This window comes from Misgurnus anguillicaudatus, chromosome 22 (assembly GCF_027580225.2).
Source record: "Misgurnus anguillicaudatus chromosome 22, ASM2758022v2, whole genome shotgun sequence".
NCBI classification, from domain to species: domain Eukaryota; kingdom Metazoa; phylum Chordata; class Actinopteri; order Cypriniformes; family Cobitidae; genus Misgurnus; species Misgurnus anguillicaudatus.
Window position 1 is genome coordinate 6,152,262 of NC_073358.2, and position 15,617 is coordinate 6,167,878.

The 15,617-nt window shown below is 39.2% G+C and overlaps 1 protein-coding gene across 7 annotated transcripts in view; it reads right to left on the reverse strand.

Moving 5' to 3' along the window:
* gtf2ird1 (GTF2I repeat domain containing 1) overlaps positions 1 to 15,617 on the reverse strand; it is a 43,210-nt gene that overhangs the window by 23,893 nt on the left and 3,700 nt on the right. For 2 of the 7 annotated variants that reach the window (XM_055200534.2, XM_055200528.2), the window contains exon 1: positions 9,188 to 9,588. The exons of 1 other annotated variant lie outside the window; for it this stretch is intronic. The gene's annotated coding sequence lies outside the window, so the exon portion shown is untranslated. Of the gene's footprint in view, positions 1 to 1,095; positions 1,121 to 9,166; positions 9,589 to 10,076; positions 10,228 to 15,617 lie in introns of those variants that run through there. 4 more of the 7 variants (XM_055200531.2, XM_055200530.2, XM_055200533.2 and 1 more) reach the window with 4 other exon arrangements.

A 15,617-nucleotide genomic window follows, 5' to 3' on the forward strand; every position in this document is an offset into this window, starting at 1 on the left:
ATCGAAGGGTAGAAAAACCTTTAAGAAGCTTTTGAAAGTGATAGTAATACCCTCCTCACTGCTAATACGCCAAAATCCGTCACACACATGTGAAAGTAGCTAATTACGATAAGCCTTTGTCAAGCAATTAAAGCTAGCTCAGATTATTGCCGTAAAACCCTTCATCCTTAATTTGTTCCCCTTGAAAGCAAGACGGGGCCTGAAAGCGTCAGACCTTTAAAATGAACTATTTCACCCGTCCCGCTCAACAGACCCTGCCTGACCCCCGACTCCAATCTCAAATTTAGCCACGTCCCCTCGAACTTAAAGTCGCCATGAAAATAAAAAATTGTGATTTGTTTTGAAATATTGTGGTTTTTTACAAACAACTTATCTGTGAGCATCATTATTTTTTAATTTTATAATTCAATTCAATTCAATTTTATTTATACAGCGCTTTCCACAACTGTCAATTGCTTCAAATCAGCTTTACATGAATAGATGTAGGGAAAAACACAGAATAATCTATAGACAACACAAGAAGACAACAGCCGCTAAGAACAAACTGCATACGCGAGCGTAGCAACAATGCAACGCATACAGTAAAGTGCTAAGTCAAGCCAATGCCGGCCGACTCTCCCGGGGATGAAAAAACCCCAGGGGAAAAACCCTGTGGGAAAACTCCTAGGAGAACAAAAACCCTTGAGAGAGATTAATATATATTTATATCTACTGGCCATCCTTCAAACGTGATGCCTGCCAAACGACCACCGGTTGAACCAGTCTAGCCTCCTTATTCAGTGGGACTTTTCCCATTGGGTTTTTCCTCCCAGGGCTTTCTCCACCCCCGGGAGTCAGCTAACTTTGGCTTAACCTAGCTTCCCCTTCTATGCGTTACATATTACTACGCTCGCTTTTTTCAGTTTAATCTCAGCCGCTGTACTTTGCTACTTATGTTGTCTATCGATTTTTCTACTACTTGTATCAATGCAAAGCTGCTCCGAAGCAACCACCAATTGCCAAAAGCGCCATATAAATAAAATTGAAGTAAATTTTTTTATAATCTTTAATCAAAAACGCATATCTCCTCCCCTACTCAAAACTATCTCTCTTTACCTCCGGTCATATGTATGGCAGGTGGGTGGGGTCCGGGAGAAGATCCAGCGATTAGCAATTAGCAACACGACTCAACTTCAAACTATCCAATCAGATCTCGATGGACACATTCAAAATCCAGCCCTGCCTTATTTCATTTCAGAAGCCGTTTTACTCCGATATACGTCACCACGGGAAAAATAAGGTAATCGCTACTTCCGTTTCATGGCGACTTTAAAACCCTGTATACATGTTTACAGACCAGACTAGGGAGGGTCTGAAAATGAGCAAAAAATGGTTAGAGGGATGGCAAACAACCCGTAAAGGAATATTCCATTTACCCAAAAGAAAAATCCAGACAATCCACCCACCACCATGCCATCCAAAATGTTGATGTCTTTCTTTGTTCAGTTGAGAAGAAATTATGTTTTTTGAGGAAAACATTGCAGGATTTTTACCATTTTAATGGACTTCAATAGACACCAACATTTAAAACTGAACTCAACACTCAACAGTTTTTTACAACAGAGTTTCAAAGGTCTATAAACGATCCCAAACAAGGCATAAGGGTCTTATCTAGCGAAGCGATTGTCATTTTTGACAAGAAAAATTATAAAAATAATAAAAAATATCCTCTTTTAAACCACAACTTTTTGTCTAGGTCCTGTCCTGCGTGACCTAACGTAAATGCGTAGTGACGTAGGGAGGTCACGTGTTACATATATAAAACGCAAATTTGCGGACCATTGTAAACAATAAACTGACACAAAGACATTAATTAGTATCAGTTGACAAACAACAACGTAGGAACTGTCCTCTTTCAACACATTTGTAAACACTGGGGCGAAGTTTCGCGTTCGTCTTCTGTGACCTCTTGACGTCATGACGTATTGCGTGGGGTCAGCTGGCGCATCACGACCGGATCTAGACGAAAAGTTGTGGTTTAAAAGTACATTTTTTTTTTCTTGCCAAAAATGACAATCGTTTCGCTAGATAAGACCCCCACGCCTCGCCTGGGACCGTTCACAGTCCCTTGAAACTCCATTGAAAAAAACTGTTAAGTGTTGAGTTAAGTATTAAATGTTGGGCTCTATCAAAGTCCACCAAAACGAGAAAAATCCTGCAATGTTCTCCTCAAAAAACACAATTTCCTCTCGACTGAACAAAGAAAGACATCAACACCCTGGATGACACGGTGGCGAAACCATCTGGATTTTTCCTTTAAGAAAATGGAACATTCCTTTAAATAAACAAACAAATAACCCAATCCTAATTCCGGACCTTGCGTTCACATGGCAACTGCAATCCGTTTCCTTGGAAACTAATCTCGAGGCATGCGAACAATGCAGCTCTGGCCTTTAATCTCTCCAGACACTGGGAGCCATTATCCCAGCCTCCGGGCAAAGCCAAAACCACAGACTGCACAGAAAGATCCCAGTACTACTATTACCCGTCTGAATCTCTCTCCACAATCTACGGGAAAGCCAGAGAGACTTTCATAAATCCTGCTACAACCTGAAGCGAAATAGTCCTGCCAGAGTGTAATCTTAAGAGCAACAAGCTGGCGTACTGCAATTGTCAAATCAGGTTTTTGTTTGAACGATCGTAATTGCTTTTTAATGTATGGTTTCGTAATCCTGAATTCGTGAGTTCTTTGGAATCAGAAAAAACTGTCACATTTATTTCGCCAACCATGCGAAAATCTTTAAAAATCACGGAAGGGGAAAATAACATCAAACTTTTATCATGAATGGCACTTGGTAAAATAAATGCCAAAGTTGCTTTAAGGGCATGTTCCCTGAAAGGCTTAATCCCTCACCAGAAATCCAGTGATAGTAATACTTGTCTTAGCAAGCACCGATAATAACATGTAGGGTTAAGATCATTTAATAGCTTCATCTTGACACATGTGAGTTTAACAAAACCCTTGAAGAAAAACAGATGGGAAAGACTTCCTCATCCAATTTGCAGGGAAAACTACATTCATCCGACACCTCTGTGTGTGTAAATGATTTTATTCATACTTTACATTAAGCTTTCTCTGCGGTAGCCAAACAGACACCACAGACGGATTATAACAAATATGTTTTCTTGGGGTTCAAAAACACACAAAGAAATCTGGTGACTCTCTAAATCTAAAAAAATACCGGAAACCTAGGGGTCCAGACTGACATGCTTAAACGCTCAGATTAATGACTTCCTCTTTGTTAAGAGCTGGCCTTGCCAAAACCTTTTTTATCATTCTCTGTTCTGGAGGAGGCATAGCTAATGTATACTGGTTCTGTACTTCTTGAATTACTGCCTGCACGGTGCTTTTTACTGGCATCTCAATAAAGGCTATCGTGGGTTTATGAGAGGTTTTGCCCTAAGAGGCTTGTGCAATTGATATACAATACTTCTCCTATAAGCCTTTACACACATTTTGATATCCCTTCAAATAAACAACTGTGTCTAAATCGTTCATCTGATCTGATGGTTGACTTTTAATTGGTCCTGACTCGCTGCAATCTGGTCTTTTTCCCAGAGGACACCCATATGTGTTGCATCCTGTGAGAACAAAAATATAGATGCCGCACGTTGATCCTTTTCCAACGGTACAACAAGATTTTTCGTTTTTAATAAATATCGCAAATTAAACTTTTAAAAGCAGAACTTTTGTAATGACATATGTGACCCTGGACCACAAAACCAGTCATAAGGGTCAATCTTTTGAAATTGAGAATACATAAGCTAGCCATTGATGTATGGTTTGTTAGGATAGGACAATATTTGGTTGAGATACAAATATTTGAAAATCTGGAATCTGTAGGTGCAAAAAATCTATAATGAGAAAAAAATCCAAATATTGAGAAAATTGCCATTAAAGTGCACCTATTTCATTGTTAAAAACAACGTTGTTTTGTGTATTCGGTATAAAACAATGTGTTCGCGTGGTTTATGGTTTAAAAAAACATTATTTTCCACATACCGTACATTTTTGTAGTTCCAGATTTCCCTGCCTTCCTGAAACGCACGGATTTTGTACAAAACTGTCCCTGATTGGCCAGCTAATCTGTACGTTGCAATTTGCCCAAATTGACATCAGCTGGAAATGTGACGCCTCTTACCATGTTTTAAAGATTCACTCACAATGCAATGCTAACAGGAGTTAACTTACAGGCTGTGAGTCCAAGCGGGTGGAATTATGATAATGTCCGTCTTCTCTACGTTAACAAGCCCAGGAAGTCAACTGTTGCCTACAATCCGTGTTTGTTGTAGTCCAAGAAAAGAGATTTACGTTGGAGATAGGGATGCACCGAAATGAAAATTCTTGGCCAAAACCGAAAAAAGTAAACCAAGGCCGAAAAGCCGAAAAACCGAAACCAAAACACCGAAATAAATTATTATTCCAATTATTAGTACAATTGCATTTATGGCTATCACTGTGTACTAAATTTACTAGGGGTGTGTGACAGATAAAAAAGCTCACAGTTCGGATCACATTACAGTTTTTGAGGCACAGATCAGATTATTTTTCGGATCAGCAAAAAGCAGGTGGGAAAATCGAATAAACAATAAAGAAATTGCAAACATTTACAAAAAAGAACAAAGTTGTACATTAATAATGTATGAAATTAGCATTAGGTGCAGAAATCAAATTAAATGAATCATAACACAATAAATTAAATATATTATTATTTTTTAGAGCTATTTATCTCTTTGTCATGGGTTGTTTGATTAACATTAATGACACAGACTTAAGTAGGTTAATCTGACTGTAATCAGATTAACATAAACAAATGTTTTTATTAGAAAAAGAATACTGTGGAGATAATTTTGTTTATAGGTGCCCTGTAAATAACAGCGAGATTTTATGTTTGCTTGTTTTTTTTTTAAACGCGTTTCTCTCGTATGTGCACTATTGAGGGCACTTAAACGCGTGCACATACAGAGACCGAGGGTGAATCCCAAACAGCACAACAGTCACTCCACATAAAAACGTTACGTTGTGTTTCGTTGCTTTATTCGCCAAATGTAGCTATGTTATAGGATTACAGTATGAGACACATTAGCGCGACTCTCTCTAAAGATTACACATCAAGACATGCTTAATCTTTGCAGACGCGTGCAAACAGCTCGACCGTGAGTGAAACCTGCTTGAGCACAAAGGGGAGGGGTGTGTGACGACTGATCACCATGAGTGAAACCCAAGCGCTAGCGCACGGATGGGAGGGGCGCGGTTGACATTCATTTTCGGTTGACTTTTTCGGCTGGATTTTTTATTTCGGCCTGCCATTTTCGGCCGAAATTTTCGACAACCGAAATTTCGGTGCACCCCTAGTTGGATACGATAACGCGTAAATCATCATTTACTTTGGGGTTTGTATCTTTTGCATATCATTAACATGTCATGTACTAATACACACTTACACATCACAGAAAATGTAAAATCGTAAATCGGACTATAGGTGACCTTTAAAGTTTTTATATATTTACGGTAGTACATTTACAAAATATTTTCATAGAACATGATCTTTACTTAATATCCTACTGATTTTTGGCATTAAACATTTTGACCCAAACATTGTATTGTTGGCTATACCTGTGCAACGAATGACTGGTTTTGTGGTCCAGGGTCAGACATGAAGATGCTGAGTGAAAGTCCTGCTATAATAAAAATCTTTTCAACATTTTGATCCGTGTATCAACCTGCAATTCAAGCCACTGTCAGTCTAACACAGCGTTTCTCAAAGTGTGGGGCGGGCCCCACTGGTGGGGTATAGGACCATTACAAGTGGGGTGTGACAAACAGAAGGAAATTTGGCCATTTTTGTGATCTCTTTAACTTCCTTTATTTATTGACCATACACTTTAAACGACACATTTAAATACAAGCCTAACTTTAAATAACATCAGACTGTGAAGAAAATGGCACGCGGAAATATTGTAGGCATAGCCTACAAGAATGAATCAACGTCGGAATGTTAAATGTAGCGGAACAAAAACTTTATTGTGGAGAGGCGGCATAGGTGGTAGCGGGTATAAAAGTTAGCAGTGGATAAGTTTGAGACAAAAAATAAAAATAAAACTGAAGATTCAGCACCAGCACAGAAAACCAAGACGGACAGTGGACCTAATCAACCAAAAAGCCATCAAAGTATGATGACTTATGACAAACACAGTTGCATTATTATTTACTTTTGAACAAAGTCTTTTTCATGCAAAGTGATGATACAATTGCACGTTTATTTTCTCTATTGAAAGTGTTTAATGCTGTTTTGTTTTAAAAAATATTATAATTTTCAACAGTCAAACTTAAAGCCTAGTTGATTACCATTTTGTTGGGGGAATGGCAGAAAAAGTTTGAGAAACACTGGTCTAACATGACTAAAAATATTGTAAGATATCTGATGGTGGTATCATCTACTTAATATATAACATACTGTATGATTACCACCACAATTAGGGAAGCACAGATACAAATAACTGTGCCGATACTGATATGCAATTACTCAGAATGACATGAAATCCTACAAGTGCAAAGAGTACAAACTGCAATAATCACACATATGAGTTCTTATGAGTTTTCGACCCTTTAATTGCTAAAATATAATCTGTCCTGATCATCGGCTGTTTTCAAACAATCGGCCAATTGGTAAAAATTGCTTTTATCTGCCAATACCGATTATAGGCTAACACATAGGTGCATTCCTAATTACAATATCCATACACTCTAAAAAAATAACCCAGCATTGGGTCAAAAAGGGACGAGCCCAGCAGCTGCTGGGTTACAGTTAAAGGCGGGGTGCATGATCTCTGAAAGCCAATGTTGATATTTGAAATCACCTAAACAAACACGCCGCTACCCCAATAGAATCTGGACCTTCTTTTGATAGACCCACCCCACACATACGCAATCCAGGCAACGATGTTGGTTAGTAGACACGCCCCTTACTGCTGATTGGCTACAAGTGTGTTTTGGTACTCGGCCCGACTTCCTTTTCCAAAGTGTTTTTAAAAAAATCATGCGCCTCGCCTTTAATCCCCCAAAAATTACATTTGACCCAACAATGGGTTCAAATAACCAAGCATTTTGGGTTGAAACAACCCAGCGGGCGGGGGGTCGTCCCTTATTGACCCAATGCCAGGTTCAAAATAACCCAGCATTTTTTTAGTGGTGCTCTTTTTACTAAATTGGTAGAGCATTGTGATATACCGCAAAGGTCACGGGTTGAATCCCAGAGAACATGCATACCAATAAAAAATGTACAGCTTGAATCAGGGTTCCAACACCTTGGTTAACTTCAATTTCAAGGACCTTTCAAGGACTTTCCAGGTCCAATACCCTCAAATTCAAGGACTACATGTGCGGACACATTTGAAGTGAGAGCAAGGTTACATCGTGTTACTTTTTAAGATACATTGTTACAGTTCCCATTTCGAGGGAACTCGCGCTGTGTCACTGCGGTGACACTTTGGGGGCGCCTCCAGGGGTAAGTGCGTCTGAATGTGTATATCAAATTCAACCAATGGTGAGGCTCAACGACAAAGAAAGGGTGACGCGGGAGCCAGGAAGTATATTGCTATCTGAAATATCGCCAAAGACAACGTTACAGGGACGCAGGAAGTATGGCAAGGGAGACGCAGCGTCTCGTTCCCTTCTCAGGGAACAACAGTAATATACAATACATACGTAACCCGAGACGTTTTCAAGCATTTAAAGCGAACAGTTTAGCACGTGTGCTTAAAAAGTCTAGAATTTTTATGATATTATCCTACACTACACAGGAAATAATATGGATTTTTTACCAGAAAATTTCTTGCATAAAATAAGCACTTTTATTGAATGTATCTATGTATGTAAAACTTCCCAGAGCCTTGAATTTTTTCCCCCAGACTCATAAACTTTCAAGGATTTCAAGGACCCCTGGGAACCCTGTTGAATGGGCAGTCAGTGAAATTCACATTGACCTGACAAACATCTACAAATTTGAACACTCCAAATATTTTACATTTAGACATTTTGCAGATGCTTTAATACATAAAGGACACAATAAAGCAATTCATTTTAGATCAAGCGATTTGTTTGTTGCCATTTCTCAGATGTGTGTGAATTAGCCTTGAATCGTTTTGATAAAAGCATCTGCCAAATGCATAAAAATTTTAATGCAGAAATGTACGGTAAGGTATTACCTTTACATAAAAACATAACAGTTACATGATAATTTTTTATTAAAGCACACGTGAATTATTTAATGATGTCGTCAAACACTTCAAGCACAAGATTTATGCAATGAAAAGCAGTGGTTACTTGTAAAATGTTTGTTTGTAAAAGAATAATAAACAATTATTAATCGGTTGTGTTTAATAATGAATCTAAATATATACTGCCTTACAGTGTGGCTCATTCATAACGTATTTAAATACACTTAATGTTTAGGCTAAGTTATGTGAAAGCATAACAAGCTGAAGTCTCATGAATGAATATGACAGTCTAAAAGTCATTTAAGGGAAAAACTGAATAAGTTTTATTACTACTCGAGAGTGAATTCCTAATCTACTAAACACCCTTCGTAGTATAAACAGATTAGTAATCACTTGTGTAGATTTGACATTGTAAACATGACCTTCTCAGGTCGACAAACGCGTCCTTTCCTCTCCATTACGACACCCGTGACCACCATCTTCACGAGACTGACCCCAATAAAACCAGTAAATAAGATTTATCAGCCAGTCAACAATAGAGCTGCTCTATTTCTGCAACTTGCTAGCACTCAGTGCGTGTTGCCATCTTTGCAACACAAATACAGCACGTGAATCGCCTCTACAGTTAAATTGCGCGCACAACACAAAACACCGAACGACAATGTTTTTAATAAATTCATATTTAACGCGCGTAACGGCTAGGAAAACATCGCGTCGCGTGTCATCCGCTCGCGCGCAGAGCGCTAGCATAATAGCCAGCATGCTAACTCTCGTAGCCGTCCTCCTCCCCCTGAATTATAATCTGTAATTTCACTTTTTCCACATCCATAAAAAGTCACGTGTTCGCGTACGGCAATCGCAAACGTTATTTTACACATGTATATGCAGAATGAAATTGAATCCTTACCAATTTGCCCGTTTTAATTACCTTATGCTGTCAATCCCGGAATAGGTTTATTCTCCGTTTAATCCAACGGTGAGGGCTGAATTCCCATCTAAAGAAACGCGATCGTGACTTTGTTAAATCGCATAATCTCCGACGCGCGTCTCTGTCTGTCGAAAATACATCGACCTGATTTATTTGGTGAATTTTGACCCGGTTTTCTTTCTGTTTTCTTTGACAGAGGACTGTGTCCCTTTCCCCTTCTTTGTTCTGTAATCCAGTAAAATTGAAAGTCATTCGCCTCCGCTAATCCCAGCCCGACTCAACAACAGCATCTATTGGCTGTCATTTACATACAGGATTACAGAAGCGCTGGAAAAACTCGCCGACACTCGTATGACACATGTGTACTACTAACTCTTTTGACATTGTGACTCTTTAACTAGATTTCTCACTGCCCCCCTCTCCTCAGACCCCCATTTTATTGTGGTTTTCTCTTTTGAAAACAACCGCTAAATATAATTAATAACAATCCTTGCGATTTCAGCAACGACCATGGATTAGAAATATAAAACAATTTTGTTCAAATACAATTATAATCACGAAATAATTTAATCTCAAATATCTCGTATTTCTCGTTAAATCATTTAAATATAATTCAAATTAAATTAAAAATGCTCAGTAATTGCAAACAAGTTTGTTATTTGTAATTTAAACGTGCATTTCAAGTGTTTTTAATATCAAATTTCGATATAGATTTTGTTAATAAGTGTCATTATATAGGCTACAATCCATCAGATTATAAAACCTTAATGTCGATCAAAAATCATTTAGCTTGATAAATATGACCAATAAAATTAATGTTTAAATGCGCAATTGCATTTTTATCGTGTTTTTATTGTGTATTATTTATAAATCACCTTGTTTAATTTACCTGATCCTTTGTAGAGAAGCAGACGATCGCCCTCTGCTGTCGCTTCTGCACAGTACACACTAAATAGTCATATGCTTACAGAACATGTACAAAGTGTATTACACAAATTCGTAGTAAATATGAATACACAAAAAGTTGCATAAAACCTCAGACCAACAAATTATGAAAACTGCTGAGAATAAAACTTCCGAGGATACTATTTATGTGAATGAAATCTACGTGGATTAGGCTACTAAATGGTCATTCACAGCGACTTCCCCAAAACACATATAGGCTACTATATTTAGACACCTTATCTTGAATAACTCTTAGTTAATATAAAATAATTATTTTGATTTTAATAATGCCTTTTAAAATCAGAATACCATCCAATTTACATGTCCTCTTTTATCCTCACTGCCTTTAGGGGCGTTTTCACGGACATGTCCTATATTAAAATGCTTGTTTGAGACTGAAAAACGCTTGCACTGACAAAACACCTTGTACTAACATCGTAACATATATCAGTGCCATTGTTTTGTCTTAAGGTGCAGACCACTGTTGTTTTTTGTAAGGTTTGTTTGTAAAAACGACATAAAAGTCCTGGATTAATTTAAACCCTGTCCGGGAAACCACCCCGGATAAGACTAGTCCTAGACTAAAATAAATGTAAGAGCTGTCCAAACTGAGAACAACTTGCACTGACATATCTTTAAATACATCAGTGCCCTTTATTAGGCGTCAGAAAATGCACACAAGTAATGTTTTAGTAAGGCATGTTTGTTCAAACTAGTTATATTTCCTAATTAAACTAAGGCCTAATCCCTGTCCGAGAAACCACCCCCATATGTAACTAAGCCCTAGTCCTGGATTAATCTAAACCTTTTCCGGGAAAGCAGCCCCATATGCACTGCAAAAAATGATTTTCTTAAACACTAAATTCAAGAAAAATTCAAGAAAAATTTGCTTACCCCATTGGCAGATTTTTTTGCTTCTGTTATGCACAAAATCACTTAAATTTGATATTTTTGGTCTAAAAACTAGACTTATTTTCTTGGGTCGTTTTGCTCATCAAGAAAAAGCATCTTAATTTAAGAATTTTTAGATATTTTTACTGAAAACAAGACAAAAATACGAATAATTTTTTCTTGAAAATAATTTTTTTGCAGAGTACACAGCAAAAATGACATACTAACTTAGTATTTTTGTCTTGTTTTCAAGTAGAAATATCTAAAAATTCTTAAAGGCTGAGTCCACGATGTTTGAAAAACGGTTTGGAGAAGGAGACGGGCCGACTACCAAAACACACTTATAGCCAATCAAATCAAATCAAATGCCGGGTTGCGTATGTGTGGGGCGGGTCTATCAACAGAAGGTCCAGATTCTATTGGGGTAGGGGCGTGTTTGTTTAGGTGATTTCAAATATCAGCATTGGCTTTCAAACATCATGGACTCCGCCTTTAAATCAAGATGTATTTTTTGATAAGCAAAATTACCTAAGAATATAAGTCTAGTTTTTAGACAAAAAAATATACAATTTAAGTGAATTTGTGCTTGAAACAAGCAAAAAATCTGCCAATGGAGTGAAAAAATTGCTTGAATTAAATGTTTAAGAAAAAAGAAATCTTAATTCAAGATTTTTTTCTCACCCCATTGGCAGATATTTTTGCTTGTTTTAAGCACAAATTGACTTAAATGTTATATTTTTTGTCTAAAACTAGTTTTCTTAGGTCATTTTTCTCATCATGAAAAAGCATCTTAATTTAAGAAATTTTAGATATTTTTACTTAAAAAAAATACAAAAATACTAAGTAAGAAAGTGATTTTTTCTTGTCCTGTCTTAAACTAATCCCTGTCTGGGAAACCACCCCCATAACTAAGGCCTAGTCCTGGATTAATCTAAACCCTGTCCAGGAAACTGCCCCATAATGTTATCATATGTGACTCTTTAACTACGTGGCTAAAAACGCCCAGTGGATGCCAACTGGCATCTTTATTTCAGCCGACTGCCAGCTTTTTTATATATATAGATATGTGTGCCGCCCCTCCTCCACTGTGATTGGACGGCCGTGTGAGAATTGACATTGACGAGCTGAGCTTTTCACCAAAAAGTTTAATCTTTTTCAGCACTCATGGAAAAATTTTTAAGTGCTATGATTGGGTCCCCAGTGCTCTTTCAACCTAGAAAATGTAAAAAGGATCAACCCAGTAACTTAGTTTTGGTAAGGCATTCTCTACAAGCACATGAAAAAATAGGTTGTTGAAATTTGGCCACCATCACTGTGATCAAATTTGAATTTCATCAGCTCATTTGCATTTTAAAGGACACACCCAAAACGGAACACATTTTTGCATACACCTACAAAGTGACAATTTTAACATGCTATAATAAATTATTTATATGGTATTTTGAGCTAAAACTTCACATATGTGCTCTGGGGACAACAAAGATTTATTTGACATCTTAAAAAAGTTTTGTGCCATGGCCCCTTTAAAAACATGCGCTGGCTGCGGCCGTAAACGCTTTTGTGTGCACGCCCCCCTAAGTCTTGTCCGTGTGTCTTATTTGGCACTTTTATGTCGCATTTTTGTGGCTTTTTGTTAAAACAGCTATTACAAAATGCATCAAAAACTACAAAAATTCTACTATTTGAAAAATATTTTTATTTTTATGTCTTTTCTAATGTTTATACATAAATATATTCACAAAATGTATCACAATAGTTGTTATATGAGCAGTTGGCATCATCCAGTCAAATGAATGGTTCTCTATGGCCCTATGCTGCCTGGACAAAGCAATTTCTTTCCTAACCTGTAATCCTTTTAGGTTTATCTCTAACCAGCAGATGGCAGAATTCACCACCTAACACAATATCCAGAAACAAAATTTCACATGCAAGCTATTGGTGTAGTTGAGGATTTTTGTGGTAAATAGATATAGAAGTATCTCCCACAGCGTTAATGTATAGAGACGTAGTATGTATGTATGTATGTATGTATGTATGTATGTATGTATGTATACATATACAAATAATACTAAAACAATAATAAAATTTGACATGTGATTTCTTGTCTCTGCAGCAAACAGAGCAATTCTGCCTTCATTGTCCCAATGCTAATGTATATATTTGGGGTTGGTGTGTCATTAAGTATCATATAATGATAAAAAACACGCTAAAAGAATTATGGAAACTTTTTCATAAGATCCCCTGGGGCCAATGTGTTAGCATGACAGAAGCTTGATGCTGTCGGGAGAACAAGCAACCGGCATTTTTCCGTCTCCCAAGTGCCTCTCACGTAAATTATTACATGCTGATGGCTTACGTTCTTTCCCGTCACAAAAAACCACCACAGGTTTATCAATGCCATCAAAGTATTATTTTGTTTTTGTTTGTTTGTTGATCACAAAGTACGAGATGAGGAAAACTAGGAGTCTGTATGTATTCCGCGCCGCCATTGTTGAATGAGGGGCTGTGATTGGTTGAGCGGATTTATTGCATTCTGCAGAAGGGTAATGGCATTTAGTGCGTTTTGGGGAAAAAGATGACAGAATAACACGGCGGATATGGTATTTTGCATGAAATTAAGAATTTACTTTAAAATACTTACCTGATAGAATACTGATTTTGGCAGTTAATTGGCGTTTATCGTGTTTTGGAACCAAACTTTATTTTGCATTTTTTTTGCTCAATACTTCATTTTTCTTTTGCAAAACTTTATTTTGCTTTGCAATATTTTTTTTTCAAATAAATGCGCTGCTATTTTGACTCCATGGATGAAATGTTACAAACGTTAACGCTGGTTACGAATGTAACCGTGGTTCTATGAATAGTGGAAGACCGCCAGAGGCGGAACAAAGTGGAAATATCATGCGCTCGCGCATTGGCTACGAGAACTTATTGATTGGCTGTCATCCCGTGACCTCATGACGCCCAAATATATATTCTATCAACACGTCATGATCTGTCTCAATGGTCATTCTCGCAATTCCGAGTGACCGAGAACTCTGGGGGTCTTCCACTATTCATAGAACCACGGTTACATTCGTAACCAGCGTTCTATTTCATACCTCCAGACCGCCAGAGGCGGAACAAAGTGGAAGACTTATATCACCAAGTCACGAGGAATAAAAATAAAGACAGTAGACAAAATCCGAACACAACCTTTTATTGACACAAGTGCAATATACAAAGGCAACCCACTACACCGCACCAGGCAGCACTGCTGCAGAAACAGGTGGAAGTGGAACCACATTCAGTTTGTAAAACCTGGAAAATGTACTGGCCGACGACCAAGTGGCCGCTGAACAGATGTCGGCAAGAGAAATCCCCTTCAAAAAAGCCCAGGAGGCCGCCACACCGCGCGTCGAATGGCATCTCACAGACACAGGTGCAGACACACCAGCACTACCATAAGCCGTTTTGATAGCATCAGAAACCCAATGCGCCAACCTCTGTTTAGACAGAGCCGCGCCCTTGCGGCAAGCCCCAAAACGGACGAACAACTGATCCGTCGTCCGCCACTGAGCCGTAACTGAAACATAACGATGCAAGGCACGCACCGGACACAAAACCCGACGGGACTCGTCCATAGGCTGAAATGCATAGTCCGCACGCACACGTGGGCACAATCGCTGTGCGCCCTTGAGAAATGCCACCACCAACTTAAGGGAGCCCACAGAAACGCCATCCAGCGGTGCCCTGTAGGCCGAAAGTGCAGCAACATAAACTTTCAGTGTAGCCGGTGAACGACCGTCGTCCAAGAGTTGTTGCAAGAAATCGAGTATGGCCGTGATGGAACAATTGAAAGGGTCAAGCGCACGCCCAGCACACCAGGCAACAAAAAGTGCCCAGCGGTTGCTGTACATCGTCCTAGTGGACTGAGCCCGGGCGTTCAGAACAGTGATTTTAACTCTCTCCGAACAGTCCAGGACGTCTCGGTACCCCCCAGCGGCCATACATAAAGTTTCAGTGGCTCTGGGCAAGGGTGCCATAGGGATCCCCCCATCTGGGACAGCAGGTCCCTCCGGGGGGGCAGCGGGCAGGCTGGCCCCGTTGTAAGTGACAGAAGGAGGTGGAACCACGGCATGCTCGGCCATCGGGGGGCTATCAACAACAGCCGGTGACTCCGCTCGTGAACCCGGTTGAGCACTGCCCATAGTAAGGCCGTCGGCGGAAAGGCATATAGAAGTAGGTCCGGCTATTCGTGGGCTAGGGCATCCCCGCCCAGAGATCCTATCTCATATCGTTCGGCGAACCATAGCGGAATGTGCGTCGTCTCCCGTGAGGCGAAAAGATCCACTGCCACCATGCCGTAAATGTCCCAAATCCGCAACACAACTTCCCTGTGAAGTTGCCAGTTCGTCGGTCTCGGGCCCCCTCGAGATAGGCAATCTGCCGCGGAGTTCAGGTGACCGGGAACATGGATCGCCCGCAGGGAGAGAAAGCGCGACTCCGCCCAAGTCAGGAGCGTCCGCGTTAGGTGGAAAGACGGAAGAGACCTCGTGCCACCCTGGTGGTTTATGTGGAACACAACCGAGGTGTTGTCCATCCGAATCAGGAC